A 22,915-nucleotide genomic window follows, 5' to 3' on the forward strand; every position below is an offset into this window, starting at 1 on the left:
AGAGAGGAGAGAGAGAGAAGAGAGAGAGAGACAGAGAGAGAACACAGACGAGGAGAGAGCAGAGAGCGAGAGACACAGAGAGGCAGAGAGAGAGAGAGAGACACAGAGAGAAGAGAGAGAGCGAGACACAGTCAGAGACAGAGAGAGAGAGAGAGGAGAGAGATCACAGAGAGAGCAGAGAAGCAGAGGACACTGAGAGAGAGAGAGAGCAGACACAGAACAGACAGACAGACAGACAGACAGACAGACAACAGACAGACAGACAGACAGACAGACAGACTGACAGACGAGACAGACAGACAGACAGACAGTCGAGATCAGACAGAACAGCGACAGTCAGACAGACAGACAGACAGACAGACAGACAGAAAGATCAGACAGACAGACAGACAGACAGACAGACAGGACAGACAGACAGCACAGACAGACAGACAGACAGAACAGACTAGACAGACAGACAGACAGACAGACAGACAGGACAGACAGACAGACAGACAGGACAGACAGACAGCACAGACAGACAGACAGACAGACAGACAGCAGGACAGACAGACAGCAGACACAGACAGGACAGACAGACAGACAGACCAGACAGTACAAGACAGACAGACAGACAGACAGACAGACAGACAGACAGACAGACAGACAGACAGACAGACAGACATGACAGACAGACAGGACAGACAGACAGACAGACAGACAGACAGACAGACAGGACAGACAGACCAGACAGCACAGACAGACAGACAGACAGACCAGACAGACAGACAGACAGACAGAACAGACAGCACAGACAGACCAGACAGGACAGGCAGACAGACAACAGACAGACAGACAGACAGCCGACAGACAGACAGACAGAACAGAGGACAGACAGACACGACAGACAGACAGACAAGACAGACAGACAGGACAGAAGACAGGACAGAAGACAGACAGACAGACAGACAGGACAGACAGACAACACGACAGACAGACCTAGACAGACAGCAGACAGACAGACAGAGCAGACAGACAGAGGACAGACAGACAGACAGACAGACAGACGGAAGACAGACAGACGGACAGACAGACAGACAGACCAGACAGACAGACAGACAGACAGACAGACAGACAGACAGACAGACAGACAGACAGACAGACAGACAGACAGACAGACAGACAGACAGACAGACAGACAGGACAGACAGACAGACAGAGAGCTTCAGAGATGACAGGCTTCCTCTCCACATTTTCAGCCTCAGTGAATCGCAGCACCACTTATCACACACACACACAGACACACTTCCTCATTTGCAACTCTAATCCTCTAACTGACAGATGGTCCCATGCATGTGCACACCAAACAACCCAAATATCCTTCCAACACACCCTTCAGCAGGCCCTCTACTTGTGCTCATGCTTATTCTCCGCATGCCTACAAACTAAACTCCGGCCAAACTCCCTAGACATGACCACTGGTCAAAAGACTAATCAGGTGTGTTACTGCTGGGAAAATAGAAACACTGACCAAATTCCTTCTCACCATGAGCACTGGTAATGAAACCAATCAGCAAGCATTTGGTTTATTACATCAGGTGTGTTAGTGATGGACTGGAACAAAAACCTGCACCAGTCATAAGTGTATCAGAGTGTTAACTCCCCAAGGTCTTCTGGAACTCGATCTAATTGGCTAGTCTTTGCTTTTTTGAATGTGTTGTGTTAGTGCTGGGCCGGAAACAAAACCATGAAAGAGCATTAACTCACCAAGATCTTCTGAAACTCGATCTAATTGGCTAGTCTTTGCTTTATTGAATGTGTTGTGTTAGTGCTGGGCGTAACAAAATCATGAGAGAGCGTTAACTCACCGAGGTCTTCTGACACTGGATGCTGGTACTGTTGAAGCGCAGTGCGGTGACGCTATGCTCCTCTCCCTGCACGTGGAACACACACTCGTAGTTCTTCTGGCCAGACTGGGGCTGGGGCAGGTTGCAGGCGGCAAGGGTGATTGGCTTGGTCACACCCACAGGGATGTAAATCTGGGTAGAGGGCAGGATCTGGGGACAGTCCTGAAGGGGGGATAGATAGGTATGGAGAGAATAATCAGACAAATAAAGTGATTAAGAGAACAATATGTTTTTTCATATATTGTTATGTCGTTTTAATGCTTTTATGTGATCCGCTGTCTTGATGGAGGGTGAGATGAAGGACCGGATGGATGAAGGGAGGGAGAGAGGTTTGGGTAACTTGGTTGTTCACAGACAATGTCAAGTAGTCTTTGTGACAGTATAACATCGGCTTATGACTTGACATGATACTCAAAAGACTTGCTTAAAAAAAGAAAGGAAAGCCTACAAAGCTCTGTGATAACATCATAATGTTCATCCCCAAAGACAGAACAAAGAGATTGAACTGTAGTTTAACTTTTTTGGGATAGGGGGCAGCATTTTGAATTTTGGATGAAAAGCATGCCCAAAGTAAACTGCCTGCTACTCAGGCCCAGAAGCCATATAATTGGTAGATTTGGATAGAAAACACTCTAAAGTTTCCAAAACTGTTAAAATAATGTCTGTATAACAGAACTGAAATGGCAGGCGGAAAACGGAGGAAAATCCATCCAGGAAGTGCTATTACTTTGAAATGGGTGTTTTTCCATTCACCATTTAAAGGGATAGGACCCAGATTCCATTCCCCGTGGCTTCCACTAGCTCTGAACAGTCTTTAGACATTGTTTCAGGCCTTTATTCTGAAAAATGAGGGAGAATGAGCAGTTTCAATGAGAGGCCAGTGGAAAATCCCCAACCTGTTTGGTGCGCAGTCCCGAGAGCGCACCTTTCTTATTTTTCTTTAATATTGATGACGCTATTGTCCGGTTGAAATATTATAAATTATTCAGGCTAAAAACAACCTGAGGATTGATTATAAACATCATTTGACATGTTTCTACGAACTTTACGGACACGATTTGGAATTTTCGTCTGCCTCTTGTGACTGCATTTGAGCCATTGGATTACTGAACAAAACGCGGTAACAAAATTTAGGTTTTTGGATATAAAGAGGGACTTTATCGAACAAAACAAACATTTATTCTGTAACTGGGAGTCTTGTGAGTGCAACCATACGAAGATCAAAGGTAAGTTATTCATTTTATTGCTATTTCTGACTTTCGTGACTAATGTACTTGGCTGGTTACTGTTTGTAATGTTTTGTGTGCTGAGCGCTGTCCTCAGATAATCACATGGTTTGCTTTCGCCGTAAAGCCTTTTGAAATCTGACATGACGGCTGGATTAACAACAAGTTAAGCTTTATTTTGATGTATTGCAATTGTGATTTCATGAAAGTTCAATATTTATAGTCATTTCATTTGAATTTGGCGGTCTGCATTCTACCGGATAAGAAGTTTTAACCATGTGTGGACTATTGTCTGGTAATGAACTAGTGTGACAATGTTTGAAAATGTCCATTCTGCAACATCCACCCGATATGAGACGATGGCTTAGATCATCTAAACACACTATATTGTCTTCTATTACTGTTGTGGAAAGCCTTGGAGGTCCAGTGTGTGTGTGTGTGTGTGTGTGTGTGTGTGTGTGTGTGTGTGTGTGTGTGTGTGTGTGTGTGTGTGTGTGTGTACAAATGAAATCATTACAGTGTTTATACCACACTTTGGCAGAAGTGCATATATCTTCAACATCAACTCAATAGAACTTGGGAACGGTTGCACAACGTGATTGTTAGTGGGTGGAACAGCCCCTGCTCTTTAGACCAATGCCATAGAACCAGTTCACTCAGTCATGTAAATGAAACAAAGTAAGATGATGTAACACTGTCAACAACTGCAGATAAACATTTTACAAACAAATACTGTATGCTAAAGAAGTAAAACAAAAGTTCCAACTTAAAATCAGTTGCAGCATCAGTGATACTAGTCCCATACAACTTGACATAGTATCACCACTCCCTCCCTCACTCCCTTACAAAATCTGAGAACTACACCCTAAACCAGTGCTTCTTAAACCTCTCCTCTGGGACCTCCAGACATTACACAATTGTGTTGTAGCCCTGAACTAGCGCATCTGACTCAAGGTGTCAAGGGCTTCTGACATTAAAAGGGCTTTATAAATACATTTGATTGATAATTAGTTGACAAGTTGAATCATGTGAGCTAGCAGTTAATACATGGAATGACTGGCAGTCCCTTGAGGAGAGGTTTGAGAAAGGCTGCCCTAAACATATCAGAAACGTACCAACACAACTTACACATACCAGTACAGCACATCTGCCTGAGGTGCTAGTATGCAGTAAGCAGTTATGTTGTGATTAGTGCAACAGTGTTCCCCTGGGTCCAACAGATAATGGTGTGTTTGTTAATTTGCTTATTAGCCTCCTCAAACATCTGAACCCGCTCCAACACTAAGCTCATAATGACTAGGGAATTACTACGGACAGAACACCAGTCTGCTGACAACACACTGACAATAATGAACTAGCACGGAGGGAGAGGGAGCGAGGGTGGGAGAGCGGGAGGGCAGGAGGGAGAGGGAGGGAGGGTGATGGTGGAGGTAGGATGAAGAGGCAGAGGGAGTGTGAAGAAAAAGACAGAGGGGAAGAAAGAAAAATATTGACGAAGATATGTAGGTAAAAGTGAGAGGAAATGGATCGGCACCAAGGAGTAACAGGCAGTAATAGCAGGGAGGTTAAAGAGGGAGAGAAAGCTCAAATATCGATACACAAAAATAGATAGGGATGGCAGAGGATAGAGAGAAGGAAAGTGAGAAAAAGAGGAAAGCGAAAGCAAAAAGAGAGAAGGAAAAAAATACATCCTCCCTCCGCAGAACTGCATTCTGACTTGCCCCTCCCTGTATCAAAGTCAGAGATATAGATCTGTTCACACCAACACCAACAACCGGCTCTGTTTCACGTGTATCCCAAGCCTTGACAACATCCCAATTAATTAATAGCCTGCAGCCTCGGACAAAGATGGAAATTTGAGCAGGGAGCTAGATCAAGTTGTATAATAATGTTTTAAGTCTTGACTTCTGAAAATTAGAAAAGAGCATTGTTGAGGAATTTGGGGCTGTGAGCATTCTAGGTGAAAACAGCGTGACAGCGTTCTCCCACTTTCTAAGCACAAATTCAATAAAAATCAACACACCCTGCATTTTATATTTTGGCTGTGTTTTGATATTGTGCTCTATTCAGTGTATTAGTCTTGTCCATAAAATCCATAAAAATGTGACACGCCAACAGCCAAAACCAGCGAAGACAAAAAAAAGAAGTGATTTTCTATAAAAAGGTCACATGATTACTATGTGAATAAGCAAAATACTAAAGGGCCTAAACAGATCCCTGGGGAACCCCCATTGCAGATTCCAGACAATGAGACTTTCTGATCATCACATATACACACTTTCCTTCAGCCTAAATTTAGACTCATTCCACTTTCCATGACTGTCCCTGCTGGCAAATCTACACAGCTCTTGGGAAAATGATTTGGATAATAAACAAACACCCACAGCTTGCTACAAAGTATGCTTAAACACACTGCTAAACACAGACATGTGTGTTTGTGTGTGTGTGTGTGTGGTGTTTTTGGTGGAGTACATCCAAGTTTCCTACCCCAGTTATATGGCAGGCTTAAGGGGCCTTCCTCTAGCCCACTTGTTTGTTTTACTCAACTGCTGCCTTGGGGCTTCACCGCTTAAGGCTAACCAGGCAGGAAGAAGAGAGGCATTGTGGGAGATGAAGTCCACATACAGAACATGGATTCACTTGAGTGCATATGACAAATCTGAAAAGACCCTAGTCAAACAAATCCGGTTACCAGGAATTTCAGGGTCAAGGCAAAATACCATTTAGTTGTAGCCTTTGAATGTACATGCAGTTGACTTTCTTTTGGTTTAAAACTACAAATGCTTCATTAATAAGACATTCTAAACATTGCAATTCTTGCATCACAAGACAAATGTCTTGTCTCACTCATAGACTGCCTTTTGCATTTTCATTCAATAGTTTAAGGCATGAAACCATGACAGACAGACTACAGAAAGCTGTTATTTAAGGTCAAAGGTATTCAGAGATACCATATATGCTCCTCCCCCATAAATTTGTATTCCCTCTGATACTTCAGTTGATAGTTCCAATGTCTCGCCATGTCGGTGATGGAGGAAAAACAAGTGTCAGGTGGATAAGATAATCTGCACCTCACATGAGAGCAAAACCCCTTTCAACACTAGCCAAGTGCATTTAATGAGACGACGATTAGAGATCGTGTGTATATGTGAGTGAGCGTGAGTGTGTCTTTTATATAAATAAATAAAAGACAGTTCTGAGGCAAGAATCTGACAGGATATGAATAAATAAAGCTCAAAAAACATTGTGCATATGTAATGAAGCGACTGTCTGGACGTGGTAGGTTTTTAAGACCAATCCGATCCATAATTAATTAGCTCTCTGATGTGGTGGAATACAGCTAAGAAGGATGGGGGATTGAAATAGCATGTTAAATAATAAAATAAGAGTCAAAAAGCTTTGGGAACAGACTGACACCTACGTCATCAAAGTGGGGAGACTTGGGGACAATGTTAGGGGACACGGGGGAGCATGTGTTACGGGTTTGATACGGGGAGGCATGAGTTAAGGCTTTGACAAGGGGAAGCGTGCGTTACATCTTTGACAGAGGCAAAAGGAGGGTGACCCGGGGATGTTAGGATGTCACTGACTAACCCGTCTACATCTCCTATGAGTGAGGGCGACATCTTGGCCCCTAAAAAATATGTCCCATGACATCATACTGCATCTTATGTCAGCCATTGAGAATAATTATATTATAATATAATATATTATGTCACCATTAGGCTATTGAGTCTGCCAATAAGAATGCGATGATTGACTGAGTCAAAAGCCTTGGCCAGGTCGATGAAGACGGCTGCACAGTATTGTCTTTTATCGATGAGGTGCACCCAAGACCAGCTCGTAAACCAGATTTCACAGTGGAGAAGGTACGGTGGGATTCAAATTGGACGGTGATCTGTTTGTTAACTTGGATTTCGAAGATTTTAGAAAGGCAGGGCAGGATGGATATGGGTCTGTAACAGTTTGGGTCTAGAATGTCTCCCCCTTAGAAGAGGGGTATGACCGCTTTAGCTTTTCAATCTTTGGGGATCTCAGACGATACGAACGAGAGGTTGAATAGGCTAGTAATAGGGGCTGCAACAATTTCGACTGATCATTTTACAAAAAGAGGGTCCAGATTGTCTAGCACATCTGATTTGTAGGGATACAGATTTTGCAGCTCTTTCTGAACATCAGCGGTCTAAATTTGGGTGAAGAAGAAGCGGGGGGGCTTGGGAAAGTTGCTGCAAGGGGGTGATGAGATGTTGGCCGGAGTAGGGGTAGCCAGGTAGAAATCATGGCCAGCCATAGAAAAACGCTAAAATGATGGATTACCGTAGTTTTATCAGTGCTGACAATGTTTCCTACCCTCCGTGCATTCGGCAGCTGGGAGGAGGTTCTCTTATTTTCCATAGACTTTACAGTGTTGTCACCTTTTTGGAATTAGTGCTACAGGATGCCTTTCTGTTTGAAAAAGCTAGCTTTAGCTTTCCTAACTGACTGAGTGTATTGGTTCCTGACTTCCCTGAAAAGTTGCGTATCACGGGGGCTATTCGATGCTAATTCAGAACACCACAGTATGTTTTTGTGATGGTCAAGAACAGTCAAGTCTGGGATGAACCAAGGGCTATATCTGTTTTTAGTTCTACATTTTTTGAACGGGGCATGGTTATTTACGATGGAGAGGAAAACACTTTTAAAGAACAACCAGGCATCCTCTACTGACGAGATGAGGTCAAGATCCTTCCAGGATACCCAGGCCAGGTCGATTACAAAGGCCTGCTCGCTGAAGTGTTTTAGGGAGTGTTTGACAGTGATGAGGGGTGGTCATTTGACCGCGGACCCATTACGCATGTGTATTTAGAGGGCAAGTTAGGGTTTAGGGTTGTACCTGGTAGGTTCCTTGATAATTTGCGTGAGATTGAGGGCATCTAGCTTAGATTATAGGACGGCCAGGGTGTTAAGCATGTCCCAGTTTAGGTCACCTAACAGTACAAACTCTGAAGATAGATGGGGGGCAATCAATTCACATATAGTGTCCAGGGCACAGCTGAGGGCTGAAGGGGGTCTATAACAGGTGGCAACGGTGAGAGACTTGTTTCCGGAAAGGTGGATTTTTAAAAGTAAAAGCTCAAATTGTTTGGGCACAGACTTGGAAAGTGACAGAGCTCTACAGGCTATCTCTGCAATAGAATGCAACTCCGCCCCCTTTGGCAGTTCTATCTTGTCAGAAAATGTTATAGTTAGGGATTTTTGGTGGCCTTCCTAAGCCAGGATTCAGACAAGGCTAGGACACCCGGGTTGGCAGGGTGTGCTAAAGCAGTGAATAAAACAAATTTAGGGAGGAGGCTTCTAATGTTAACATGCATGAAACCAAGGCTTTAACTGTTACAGAAGTCAACAAATGAGAGCGCCTGGGGAATGGGAGTGGAGCTAGATGCTGCAGGGCCTGGATTAACCTCTACATCACCAGAGGAACAGAGGAGGAGTAGGATAAGGGTACAGCTAAAGGCTAGAAGAACTGGTCGTCTAGAAACTGGAGAAGATTTCTGGGCACGAAAGTATAGATTCAAGGCATAATGTACAGACAAGGGTATGGTAGGATGTGAATACAGTGGAGGTAAACCTATTCACGGAGTGACGATGAGAGAGGTTTTGTCTCTAGAGGCACCATTTAAGCCAGGTGAGGTCACCATATGTGTGGGGGGATGAAACAAATGGGCTAGCTAAGGCATACAGAGCAGGGCTGGAGGCTCCACAGTGAAATAAGACAATAATCACTAACCCAAACACCAATGGATAGGGCATATTGACATTAGGGAGAGGCATGTGTAGCCAAGTGATCATAGGGTCCAGTGAGTAGCTAGGCGAGCTGGAGACACGGGGATTCAGACAGCTAGTGGGCCAGAACTAGCAGGCTAGAAGAAGGGCATCGGGGGACGTCGCGACGGGCGAGCCTGTTGGTTACTTCGGCAGACCAGGTGTGATGGATCGGCGGGGCTCCAGGTCGGTAGTATAAGGGTCCAGGCCAATTGGCAAAATAGGTATAGTAGCCCAAGAATTGGCTGATGGACTTCTTAAGCTAGCTGGGGGATGGGCCTAGCTCGAGGCTGGCTCCAGGCTAACCGGTGCTTGCTTCGGGACAGAGACGTTATCCAGGAGTTGCCACTCGGATAGCAGCGAGCTAGCTGGGATGATCCGGTGTAAAGGTTCAGATCTGCGGTAGGAATCCAGAGAAGTGGAGATGTGGTAGAGAAAAAGCAGTCCGATATGCTCTTGGTTGAAATGGCTCTGTGCAGACTGGCAGGAATTGACCGGGCTGAGGCTGTCTGATGACCGCTAGCAGTGGCTGACTGACTATTAGCTAGTAGCTAGTTAGCTGGCTAGCTGCTGTTGGGGGTTCTAAAGTGTAAAAAAAAATAGCAGATCTGTACCACATTGGGTGAGGCGGGTTGCAGGAGAGTTGGTTGGGCCAATTTAGGTAGTACGTACATGAATGTATAGTTAAAGTGACTATGAGAATAGCCTTTTTTTTCCTAGACTTGGCACTCCGGTACCGCTTGCAATGCGGTAGTAGAGAGAACAGTCTATTACTGGGGTGGCTGGTGGTTTTTGACAATTTTAAGGGCCTTCCTCTGACACTGCCTGGTGTAGAGGTCCTGGATTTTTTTATTTGTTAAACCTTTATTTAACAAGGAAGGGCTCATTGAGATTAAACATCTATTTTTCAAGAGCGTCCTGGCCAAGATAGGCAGCACCAAGTCATTACAAAAATTACAGACAAACAACATGAAAAACTACAAGTAATCTAGTAAAAACCATAGAATTCACAAGAGTATAACAAAATCAAAAACTGCAAATTAAAAACATAGACAGGTCAGGGAATCAGTCTCAAGATCATTCATCAGTGATTTAAAAATACCAATCGGGACAAGTTCTTCCAGTTTAAAAGTATTTTGTAAGGCGTTCCAAGACGATGGTGCAGAGTACATAAAAGCCTTTTTACCAAATTCAGTTTGGAAATTTGGAACATAAAAGTATACAAGTGACTAAGCCTATGAGTGACTAGAGAAGGCCAGCCAACCCTGGTATACAAAGCGCAGTGGTGCGTAAGGGTTTTGAAGTTTAAAATTGATCTCAAAGTGCCATGGTAAAGGGTGTCAATTGATCTCAAACACTGAGCGGATTCATATATAAAATATCCCCATCGTCTACTAAAGGCATAAATGTAGCTGATTACTAGCCTCCTTCTGGCTTCAAAAGAAAAACAGGCCTCATTCCTAAAATAAAATCCCAATTTTAGCTTAAATATTTTTGTAAGTTGTTGAATATGCCATTTAAAAAGAGAGGACATCATCAATAAAAATTCCAAGATATGTATATGAGGTTACAGTCTCAATCTCAATGCCCTGGCAGGAAATAATAGGTGAAAAGTTCAAAGGTCTATTTCTTGCTTTAGAAAACACCATTAGTTTAGTTTTGTCAATATTGAGGATAAGCTTCAATTGACACAAGGTATGTTGAACAGTATAAAAAGCATTTAGCAAGTTCTGGAAAGATTTTGTCAGAGACGAGGCACAACAGTAAATAACAGTATCATCAGCATAAAAATTATGGCAGGCAGCTTAGCTTGATGTACTGGGCCGTACACACAACCCTATGTAGTGCCTTGCGGTCAGAGGCCGAGCAGTTGCCATACCAGGCAGTGATGCAACCAGTCAGGATGCTCTCGATGTTGCAGCTGTAGAACCTTTTGAGGATCTCAGGACCCATGCCAAATCTTTTTCGTTTTCTGAGGGGGAATAGGCTTTGTCGTGCCTTCTTCACAACTGTCTTGGTGTGTTTGGAACATTCTAGTTTGTTGTTGATGACCATTCTAGTTTGTTGTTGAAGCTCTCAACCTGTTCCACTACAGCCCCGTCAATGAGAATGGGGGAGTGGTCGATCCTCCTTTTCCTGTAGTCCACAATCATCTCCTTAGTCTTGGTTATGTTGAGGGATAGGTTGTTATTCTGGCACCACCCAGCCAGGTCTCTGAATTCCTCCCTATTGGCTGTCTCGTTGTTGTCGGTGAACAACGACTAGACAGCCTACAACGACTGTTGTCATCTGCAAACTTAATGACGGTGTTGGAGTCGTGCCTGGCCATGCAGTCGTGGGTGAACAGGGAGTACAGGAGGGGACTGAACATGCACCCCTGGGGAGCTCCAGTGTTGAGGATCAGCATGGCAGATGTGTTGCTGCCTACCCTCACCACCTGCGGGCGGCCCATCAGGAAGTCCAGGATCCAGTTGCAGAGGGAGGTGTTTAGTCCCAGGATCCTTAGCTTAGTGATGAGCTTTGAGGGTACTATGGTGTTGAATGCTGAACTTTAGTCAATGAATAGCATTCTCATGTAAGTATTCCTTTTGTCCAGGTGGGAAAGGGCAGTGTGGAGTGCAATAGAGATGGCATCATCAGTGGATCTGTTTGGACGGTATGCAAATTAGGGGGGTCTAGGTTTTCTGGGATAATGGTGTTGATGTGAGCCATTATCAACCTTTCAAAGCACTTCATGGCTACAGATGTGAGTGCTACGGGTCTGTAGTAATTTAGGCCGGTTGACTTTGTGTTCTTGGGCACAGGGACTATGGTGGTCTGCTTGAAACATGTTGGTATTACAGACTTAATCAGGGACATGTTGAAAATGTCAGTGAAGACACCTGCCAGTTGGTCAGCACATGCCTGGAGCACACGTCCTGGTAATCCTTCTGGCCCCGCAGCCTTGTGTATGGTGACCTGTTTAAAGGTCTTACTCACGTTGGCTACAGAGAGCGTGATCACACAGTTGCCTGGATAAGCTGATGCTCTCATGCATGCCTCAGTGTTGCTTGCCTCGAAGCAAGCATAGAAGTTATTTAGCTCATCTGGTAGGCTCGTGTTACTGGGCAGCTCGTGGCTGTGCTTCCCTTTGTAGTCTGTAATAGTTTGCAAGCCGTGCCACATAAGACGAGCATCGGAGCCGGGGTAGTATGATTCAATCTTAGCCCTGTATTGACGCTGGGAATTGTATTGACAATGGGAATTGAGATTTTAAAAGTTATAAAAAATATATACGAAGAAAAATATATCTACATGGGACGGGACAAGACAACAGAGGTCTAACTGCTACGCCATCTTGTATATACACTGCTCAAAAAATAAAGGGAACACTAAAATAACACATCCTAGATCTGAATGAATGAAATATTCTTATTAAATACTTTTTTCTTTACATAGTTGAATATGCAGACAACAAAATCACACAAAAATTATCAATGGAAATCAAATTTATCAACCCATGGAGGTCTGGATTTGGAGTCACACTCAAAATCAAAGTGGAAAACCACACTACAGGCTGTTCCAACTTTGATGTAATGTCCTTAAAACAAGACAAAATGAGGCTCAGTAGTGTGTGTGGCCTCCACGTGCCTGTATGAACTCCCTACAACGCCTGAGCATGCTCCTGATGAGGTGGCGGATGGTCTCCTGAGGGATCTCCTCCCAGACCTGGACTAAAGCCTCCGCCAACTCCTGGACAGTCTGTGGTGCAACGTGGTTGGTGGATGGAGCGAGACATGATGTGACAGATGTGCTCAGTTGGATTCAGATCTGGGGAACGGGCGGGCCAGTCCATTGCATCAATGCCTTCCTCTTGCAGGAACTGCTGACACACTCCAGCCACATGAGGTCTAGCATTGTCTTGCATTAGGAGGAACCCAGGTGCAACCATACCAGCATATGGTCTCACAAGGGGTCTGAGGATCTCATCTCGGTACCTAATGGCAGTCAGGCTACCTCTGGCGAGCACATGGAGGTCTGTGCGGCCCCCCAAAGAAATGCCACCCCACACCATGACTGACCCACCGCCAAACCGGTCATGCTGGAGGATGTTGCAGGCAGCAGAACGTTCTCCATGGCGTCTCCAGACTCTGTCACATCTGTCACATGTGCTCAGTGTGAACCTGCTTTCATCTGTGAAGAGCACAGGGCTCCAGTGGCGAATTTGCTAATCTTGGTGTTCTCTGGCAAATGGCAAACGTCCTGCACGGTGTTGGGCTGTAAGCACAATCCCCACCTGTGGACGTCGGACCCTCATACCACCCTTATGGAGTCTGTTTCTGACCGTTTGAGCAGACACATGCACATTTGTGGCCTGCTGGAGGTCATTTTGCAGGGCTCTGGCAGTGCTCCTCCTGCTCCTCTTGCACAAAGGTGGAGGTAGCGGTCCTGCTGCTGGGTTGTTGCCCTCCTACGGCCTCCTCCACGTCTGGCCTGTCTCCTGGTAGCGCCTCCACGCTCTGGACACTATGCTGACAGACACAGCAAACCTTCTTGCCACATCTCACATTGATGTGCCATCCTGGATGAGCTGCACTACCTGAGCCACTTGTGTGGGTTGAAGACTCCGTCTCATGCTACCACAAGAGTGAATGCACCGCCAGCATTCAAAAGTGACCAAAACATCAGACAGGAAGCATAGGAACTGAGAAGTGGTCTGTGGTCCCCACCTGCAGAACCACTCCTTTATTGGGGGTGTCTTGCTAAATGCCTATAATTTCCACCTGTTGTCTATTCCATTTGCACAACAGCACGTGAAATGTATTGTCAATCAGTGTTGCTTCCTAAGTGGACACTTTGATTTCACAGAAGTGTGATTGACTTGGAGTTACATTGTGTTGTTTAAGTGTTCCCTTTATTTTTTTGAGCAGTGTACATTGCATTCGGAAAGTATTCAGACCACTTGACTTTTTCCACATGTTGTTAGGTTACAGTCTTATTGTGAAATAGATTCCCCTCATCAATCTACACACAATACAGCATAATGACAAAGCTAAAAAATAAATAAAAAAATATAAATATTAAAAAGTATTCAGACCCTTTACTCAGTACTTTGACAGCATCAAGTCTTCGTGGGTATGACGTTACAAGCTTGGCACACCTGTATTTGGGGAGTTTCTCCCATTCCTCTCTGCAGAACCTCTCAAGCTGTGTCAGGTTGGATGGGGAGCATTGCTGAACAGCTATTTTCAGAACTCGCCAAAATATGTTTGATCAGGTTCTAGTCAGTAGGCTCTGGCTGGGCCACTCAAGGACATTCAGAGACTTGTCCCGAAGCCACTCCTGAGTGTTCTTGGCTGTGTGCTTAGGGTCGTTGTCCTGTTGGAATGTGAACCTTCGCACTAGTCTGAGGACCTGAGGACTCTGGAGCAGGTTTTTATCAAGGATCTCTCTGTACTTTGCTCTGTTCATCTTTGCCTCGATCCTGACTAGTCTCCCAGTCGCTGCCGCAGAAAAACATACCCACAGCATGATCCTGCAAGCGCCAACATAGGGATGGTGCCAGGTTTCCTCCAGACGTGACACTTGGTGGGGCGGCAGGGTAGCCTAGTGGTTAGAGCGGTAACCGGAAGGTTGCAAGTTCAAACCCCCGAGCTAACAAGGTACCTGTCATTCTGCCCCTGAACAGGCAGTTAACCCACTGTTCATAAGCCGTCATTGAAAATAAGAATTTGTTCTTAACTGACTTGCCTAGTTAAATGAAGGTTAATTTTATTTTATTTATTTAAATAGCAGGCCAAAGAGTTCAATCTTGGTTTCATCAGACCAGAGAATCTTGCTTCTCATGGTCTGAGAGTCTAGGTGCCTTTTGGCAAACTCCAAGTGGGCTGTCATGAGCCTTTTTCTGATTAGTGGCTTCTGTCTGGTCACTCTACCCTAAAGGCCTGATTGGTGGAGTGCTGCAGAGATTGTTGTCCTTCTGAAAGGGTCCCCCATCTCCACAGAGAAACTCCAGAGCTCGGTGACCATCGGGTTCCTCGTCACCTCCCTGACCAAGGCCCTTCTCACCCGATTGCTCAGTTTGGCTGCGCTGCCAAATCTTGGGAAAATCTTGGTGGTTCCAAACTTCTTCAATTTAAGAATAATAAAGGCCACTGTGTTATTGGGGACATTCAATGCTGCAGAAATGTTTTGGTACCCTTCCCCAGATCTGTACCTCGACAAAATCCTTGCTCGGGGCTTTATGGACAATTCCTTCGACCTCATGGCTTGGTTTTTGCTCTGAATACTTATGTAAATATTGGGTCATTATGGGGTATTGTGTGTAGATTGCTGAGGATTTTATTTGGTGTAAATCCATTTTAGAATAAGGTCTGTAACGTAACAAAATATGGAAAAAGTGAAAGTGTCTGAATACTTTCCAAAGGCACTGTATACTACATTATGTCAGCCATTCAGAATGAGTTTATTATAAGAGGGTTTTCATCAGAGTTGTGATGGAATCATTTCAACATTGTGCGCACGCAATCTTTGCGTTACATGTTAATACCAAGGTTAGGTATTGAGAATTACCATAACATACATATATTATTCAACAATGGGACAAATGTGGGGCATTCTAAACTTTTCCAATGAATCAAAGCTTTAAGGGCAACATTCAAAGAGGGTATTTAGAGGAGCATTATCCCAGCAGGCAGCCTCATCTTTAACTCTAACTGATCCAGCATGATCTTCACAGGGCACACATCTAATATGGGAGAGTTACAAGAGCTTCCTGTCATCCAGATCGACTGCAGTGTTTGTGTGTGTGTGTGTGTGTGTGTGTGTGTTTGTCTCCTCTCTCTCGCTCTCCCTGTTATTTTTGTCAGATCTATTAGGTGGGACAGCGGAGGTATTCTCATTATGCTGCAAAAAGACGCGTCCTCGACGGGGAACAGACTGATCGTGGCAGAGGAGAAGAAAAGAGGAGAAAGAGAGAGAAACGACTTAATAAGCGAGCAACGTGCAGGAGTAGAGAGGAAGGAAGGAGTGCGGAAGGGACTTTGAACCATGAAAGGGACAGAGGGTGTCTGCCCACTCCCGCTTCCCGGAAATAGTGGAGCAGAGGGGGGGCAGAGAGAGGGGGAATGGTAGAGAAAGAGTAAGTGAGAGAGAATGGTGTGAGAGAGCAAGGTTGGGGGAGGTGGTGAGAGACAGAAGGGGAGATAGAGAAAGGGGGGAGACAGCAATCGCAAGAAAGGAGGGGATATATAGACTGAGTATACAAAACATTAGGAACACCTGCTCTTTCCATGACATAGAAAGCTATGATCCCTTATTGATGTCACTTGTTTTATCCACTTCAATCAGTGTAGATTAACAAGGCACCCCTGTTAATTGAAATGTATTCCAGGTGATTACCTCATGAAGCTGGTTGAGAGAATGCCAAGCTTGTGCAAAGCTGTCATCAAGGAAAAATCAAGCTACTTTGTTTAACCCTTTTTTGGTTAGTACATGATTCCATATGTGCTATTTCATAGTGTTGATGTCTTCACTATTATTCCACACATGTAGAAAATAGTAAAAATAAAGAAAGAAATGAGTAGGTGTGTCCAAACTTTTGACTGGTACTGTAAATGTTTTAAGGATTTTGTAAATCCATTTCATATCGGGCGACCCCACATGGGCTCACAACCCCTAGTTTGGGAACCACTGCTCTATGTTGGCTAGGAAATATATTATGCATGGCTGCGAAATGGTGGAAGTGATGGAATCAGTGTAGACAACTTACCTGCACAAAACAGAGCCAGCTAGGAAACCTCACGAGACCGACAGCAAACGGCACTCCTCTCTCTCTGCCTACCAGTATCCTTCAGTCTATTTATCACCCTCTCTCTCTGCCTCTCCATCACGTTCAGTCTTTAAATACCTCTCTCGCTCTACCAACCCCGTCTTCTTTAGCCTCGCTCTACCTATACAAATCTCCCTCTACCCAAAGTTTGTCTCTTCAGTCTCTCTCCCTCAGTCTTTCTCTCATCTGTACTATGCCTGTACTTCTCTTCTCATCAATATCACCCTCTCTGTCTCTCCCCTCTCTCATTTCAAATCTGCCTCTCCTCCAGTCTCTCCCTCTGTGACTGTGCATCCTACCTTATTTTCTTCCATGTACCTCTCCATCTCCTCCAGTCTCGCTGACTGGAAGGATACAATATTAATCTGTGGTCTCCATTAAGGCAGGCGGGCTAGAGACTCAGAGGGTCTGTGGAAATCAACATTTAATACACCCTGAATAATTCAACCACAGCGATCTACTGTGACTAAACACACAGGGACTTGTGTTTGGGTGTGTGTGTGCAGTTTGTGCGTGTGAACAAAAGAGAATAGCTCTCAATTAAGTCTAAGTGGTTAAGGAATTTATTTCAACAGTCCTCATTGGCTGTAAAAAGAGGTGGGTGTGACTTATGGAGGACTACCTGATCAACGTCAAGGATGCAGTATTCGCAATGTCACTGTGGATAAAAACAAAGATGTGCCTTGGTTTGGGGTCGAAACATGTCATGGCAAACATCTGCTGCCGTTACATTACATTTTTCCCCTACTCAAAATCATATTTCGTTTTTTACAGAAAAGAAATGTTAGCATACTGTTTGCTGTCTAAGATTCATCCTGGACCAGGGCCCGCTTTGAGGAGCCTTGCTTCCACTACCTTCTGTTTGTGCCATTGAAGCTGCTTGCCAGGTACTGCAGCAACCTCCACTTTCAAGTAAAAGCATAAGTTAGCTCTTAAATGAGTTATCTACTTGGAAGCCACTAAAAAAAAAACAGGAAAGGACGAAGAAAAGAAATGCATGAGCATTCTGGCTAAAAATAGACGAGAACGGGCAACTATACAATCTGAGGAGAGGAGAGTTGTTCATCATTCAGGGACCAGATCCAAATCTCACTCCTTTCTTTTCTTTTTTTCACTCCTCTCTTTCTCGGAAAGGAGCGACATACATAATATGAGTGTGTGGGAACGTTATTGAGGAACTGTGTGACAGTGAAGAGGCTGTGAATTACATTTGTTATATAGCGCTGCATGTACATATTGCACCATTGGTGTCAGCAGTCAGTACAAGATGTAACTTACTGATCTGCTTATTACCAATTAAACAAATTGGAATGGAAAAGAGAGGGAAGGAGAGAGAGGGTGGAAGAGAGGAGTGTGGAGGGACAAGAAGAGCAACCAATACTTCGACGATTGTGTTTAAAGTGAAGGAAATCGGATTATGAAGTGGAAACAAGTCTCCATTCATATATTTCTGGAAGGGATGGAATGTTATTAGGAACTGGTGTTATCGGCGAGTCATGTGATTGTCAACCGTGGTGCTGAGTGGAGGGTTAACAAGGAGGAGCCGGTCTGTAACGGTCGAGTTACGGTCCATCTGGAAGCCCGCAGCTACTTCACCCATCGTCTCCGGTTCCTTCCTCCCTCAACCCAACCCTCCTTCCTTCTCTAAATCCTGCAAGAACATTTTTAAAATAAATTGTCACTCAATGTAATCTGCGGCTTATTGCCAGGTTCTCTATTCTTCCCTCTGTTTCGCTCTTTCTCTCCTTCCTTTCACCCATCTCCCTCTCCTCTATAAAGGCCATTCTGACCATTTCCCTCTATCACGTGGGGCGTATGTGTGTTTGTGTGTATGTATATATATGTGTGTGTGTGAGTGTGTGTGTGTAGGGGGAGATACCAGAGAGAGGTACTGAAGTGGGTGGAGGAGAAGAGTGATGTTCTCGCTCTCTTCTTTCTGTTCTATCTTCTCTCCCTCTCGGAAAGGTTTATATTTTATTAAACATGGCCCGTGCTTGTCTCCTTCTCCCACTGAAAGGCAAAGAAATGTTGGGGAGGGAGAGAGGGATGAAGGGAGGGGGGTAGGGGGAAAAAGCAAGACAGGAAAAGGGAGAAGAGAAAGGGAGAGATAGTGTACATCTCAATTTCAACCTGAGTATACAAAACATTATGCTCTTTCCATGACAGACTGACCAGGTGAGTCCAGGTGAAAGCCATTATCCCTTATTGACGTGACTTGTTAAATCCACTTCAAATCAGTGTAGATGAAGGGGATGAGACAGGTCATTTATTTTTATTTTTAAGCCATGAGACAATTGAGACATGGATTGTGCCATTCAGAGGGTGAATGGGAAGACAAAATATTTAAGTGCTTTTGAACAGGGTATGGTAGTAGGTGCCAGAGGCATCGGATTGTGTCTAGAACTGCAACGCTGCTGGGTTTTTCAAGCTCAACAGATCACTGTGTGTATAAAGAATGGTGCACCACCCAAAGGACATCCAGCCAATTTGACAGAACTGTGGGAAAAGTTGAGTCCACATGGGCCAGCATCCCTATGGAACGCTTTCGACACGTTGTAGAGTCCATGCCCCGATGAATTGAGGATGTTCTGAGGCTATTCTGGGAGGGGGTGAGAGTCAATATTAGGAAGGTGTTCGGTATATTCAGTGTATACAGTGGGGCAAAAAAGTATTTAGTCAGACAACAATTGTGCAAGTTCTCCCACTTAAAAAGATGAGAGGCATGTAATTTTCATCATAGGTACACTTAAACTATGACAGACAAAATGAGAAAAAGAAATCCTGAAAATTACATTGTAGGATTTTTTATGAATTTATTTGCAAATTATGGTGGAAAATAAGTATTTGGTCAATAACAAAAGTTTATCTCAATACTTTGTTATATACCCTTTGTTGGCAATGACAGAGATCAAACGTTTTCTGTAAGTCTTCACAAGGTTTCCACACACTGTTGCTGGTATTTTGGCCCATTCCTCCATGCAGATCTCCTCTAGAGCAGTGATGTTTTGGGGCTGTTGCTGGGCAATATGGACTTTCAACTCCCTCCAAAGATTTTCTATGGGGTTGAGATCTGGAGACTGGCTAGGCCACTCCAGGACCTTGAAATGCTCCTTACGAAGCCACTCCTTCATTGCCCGGAAGGTGTGTTTAGGATCATTGTCATGCTGAAAGACCCAGCCATGTTTCATCTTCAATGCCCTTGCTGATGGAAGGAGGTTTTCACTCAAAATCTCACGATACATGGCCCCATTCATTCTTTCTTTTACACGGATCAGTCGTCCTGGTCCCTTTGCAGAAAAACAGCCCCAAAGCATGATGTTTCCACCCCCATGCTTCACAGTAGGTATGGTGTTATTTGGATGCAACTCAGAATTCTTTGTCCTCCAAACACGACGAGTTGAGTTTTTACCAAAAAGTTATATTTTGGTTTCATCTGACCATATGACATTCTCCCAATCTTCTTCTGGATCATCCAAATGCTCTCTAGCAAACTTCAGACGGGCCTGGACATGTACTAACTTAAGCAGGGGGGCACGTCTGGCACTGCAGGATTTGAGTCCCTGGCGGCGTAGTGTGTTACTGATGGTAGGCTTTGTTACTTTGGTCCCAGCTCTCTGCAGGTCATTCACTAGGTCCCCCCGTGTGGTTCTGGGATTTTTGCTCACCGTTCTTGTGATCATTTTGACCCCACGGGGTGAGATCTTGCGTGGAGCCCCAGGTCGAGGGAGATTATCAGTGGTCTTGTATGTCTTCCATTTCCTAATAATTGCACCCACAGTTGATTTCTTCAAACCAAGCTGCTTACCTATTGCAGATTCAGTCTTCCCAGCCTGGTGCAGGTCTACAATTTTGTTTCTGGTGTCCTTTGACAGCTCTTTGGTCTTGGCCATAGTGGAGTTTGGAGTGTGACTGTTTGTGGTTGTGGACAGGTGTCTTTTATATTGATAACAAGATCAAACAGGTGCCATTAATACAGGTAATGAGTGGAGGACAGAGGAGCCTCTTAAAGAAGAAGTTACAGGTGAGAGCCAGAAATCCTGCTCGTTTGTAAATACTTATTTTCCACCATAATTTGCAAATAAATTCATAAAAAAAAAAAGTGATTTTCTGGATTTTTTTCTCTCTCATTTTGTCTGTCATAGTTGAAGTGTACCTATGATGAAAATTACAGGCCTATCTCATCTTTTTAAGTGGGAGAACTTGTACAATAGTTAATTTTTTTTATTTGACCTTTATTTAACCAGGCAAGTCAGTTAAGAACATATTCTTATTTTCAATGACGGCCTAGGAACAGTGGGTTAACTGCCTGGCAGAACGACAGATTTGTACCTTGTCAGCTCAGGGGTTTGAACTTGCAACCTTCCGGTTACTAGTCCAACGCTCTAACCACTAGGCTACCCTGCCGCCCCGGCTGACTATATACTAAATAATAAATACTGAATACTAAATACTGACTTAATACTTTTTTTACCCCACTGTAAATAAATAGAGGAAGTAAGGAGTGACAATCAAAAGGAGAAGAAAGAAAGAAGATATGAATGAATAAAAAAGGTGAAGAAAGGAAGACATCTCAGAGTAAGAAGGTATGGAGTGAAGAGAGGTGGCAGGGCAAGGCTTCGCACGACTTTCCGTGGTGTCGCTTTGATCTATGGTCTAATTAGCAGTGAGGAGATACATTCTATCTGGCAATCATTGTTTTATTATGGCTGATACAAAAAGCAGCTCTAATGATTATAAATGAGAGAGCCGTGACAGACTCACTGAGAGAACTGCCCAGTCTGGCCTGAGAAAATGGACGAGAGAGAGAGAGAGGAGAGGAAAACGCAGAGAAAGCATGATGGAAGGAAATAATAAGAGGAGAGGAGAGTAACAGGGAGGTAGAATAAGATAAATTAGTGGGAAGAGACAATAGGAGAGAAAAGAGTGGGATGACAATTTGAAGAAAAGTGAAGAAGAAGGGAAATATACAAAGGATGGGATAGATGATGGCTGAGGAAGTGAAATGGAAGAAAATAGATATTCCTGAGCAATAGACACTAAGGGGAGATAGACAGGGGATAGAGGGAGGGGATATTACTCCATCCCCCTCTGGATCTCCTGTCTTGGTTGTGCTTCGCTGAGATAAGACCAAGAGACGGCACGGGCACGCGCTTTCATTACATCTCTCCCTCCCCCTCTCTCCTTTTCCACAGACCTCTCCCTTCCTCCACATCTCTCTCTCCCTCTTTCTCCCTCACTTCCTCTGCCTCCATGCACAGACCTCTCCCTCCAAGCACACAGACCTCTCCCTTCCTCCACATCTCTCCCCATCTCTCACTGCCTGCCTGCCTCATTCTCCCTCCCTCCCTCTCTCTACCTTCATGCACAGACCTCCCCCTCCCCAAATCCCCCTCTTCCTCCCCACAGGCCTTTCCTGTTAATCAGGCCTTTCCCCCTCAGTTCCTCTCAACCACAAACATAACATACTAGAGTAGCCAGCACACCCCATGAAGTACAGATGGGAGTGCTACTCCGCATCATTTACTCTCCGAGCCGTGAAGGTACATCCATGTTGCTCCTTGGCCAGAGAGTCAGAGTCCGGGCTAGCACTGCTAGGTACCGCTACATAGCTAATGCTAGGCTATTCCGCTAATGTTATACACCGCTACGGTTGGAGGAAAGATAAGACTGAGGGTTTGTATGTAATTGAATTGAGGTTGACAAATTAGATGTGTCTGTGAATAAGAAGGCTGTCCAACCTGCATAGGCTGTAACCCTGTCTAGAGATTAGGTGGAATGGTCGAAAAGGGAAGCTCAGAGCTGGACTGTAAACACACAGGGATGTGTGTGTGTGTGTGTGTCTGTCTGTGTGTATGTGTTTCAGGCTGAATCAGATGGATTATGCTTAATAGTAAAGCATGACTGTCAGTCAATTGGTTGGACAGTGGATATGCATTCATAAATATTTGACAATAAGTCTACGTATAAGATAAGTGTTTAGAGAGACAGGGTGTGTGTGTGCGCATACATGTGTGTGTGTAAGAGATGACTGTATAGTGCATACAGGACTATGATGGGAGAGGGGAAGAAAAAGGAACCAGCTGTGCAAGAGTGTGTATGTTATGTGCAGAGGGAGGGAATGGGCTCCAGTGTTTGAGCATGTGTTTTTGCATGAGCGTGCTATGTTTAGCACAAACATTGTGACAAACAAT

At 44.4% G+C, this 22,915-nt stretch overlaps 1 pseudogene; it reads right to left on the minus strand.

The window, feature by feature from the left end:
* Positions 1 to 22,915, minus strand: part of LOC109891379 (plexin-A1-like) — a 370,611-nt pseudogene that overhangs the window by 133,111 nt on the left and 214,585 nt on the right.

The sequence above is a fragment of the Oncorhynchus kisutch genome, linkage group LG5 (genome assembly GCF_002021735.2).
Source record: "Oncorhynchus kisutch isolate 150728-3 linkage group LG5, Okis_V2, whole genome shotgun sequence".
Classification (NCBI taxonomy): domain Eukaryota; kingdom Metazoa; phylum Chordata; class Actinopteri; order Salmoniformes; family Salmonidae; genus Oncorhynchus; species Oncorhynchus kisutch.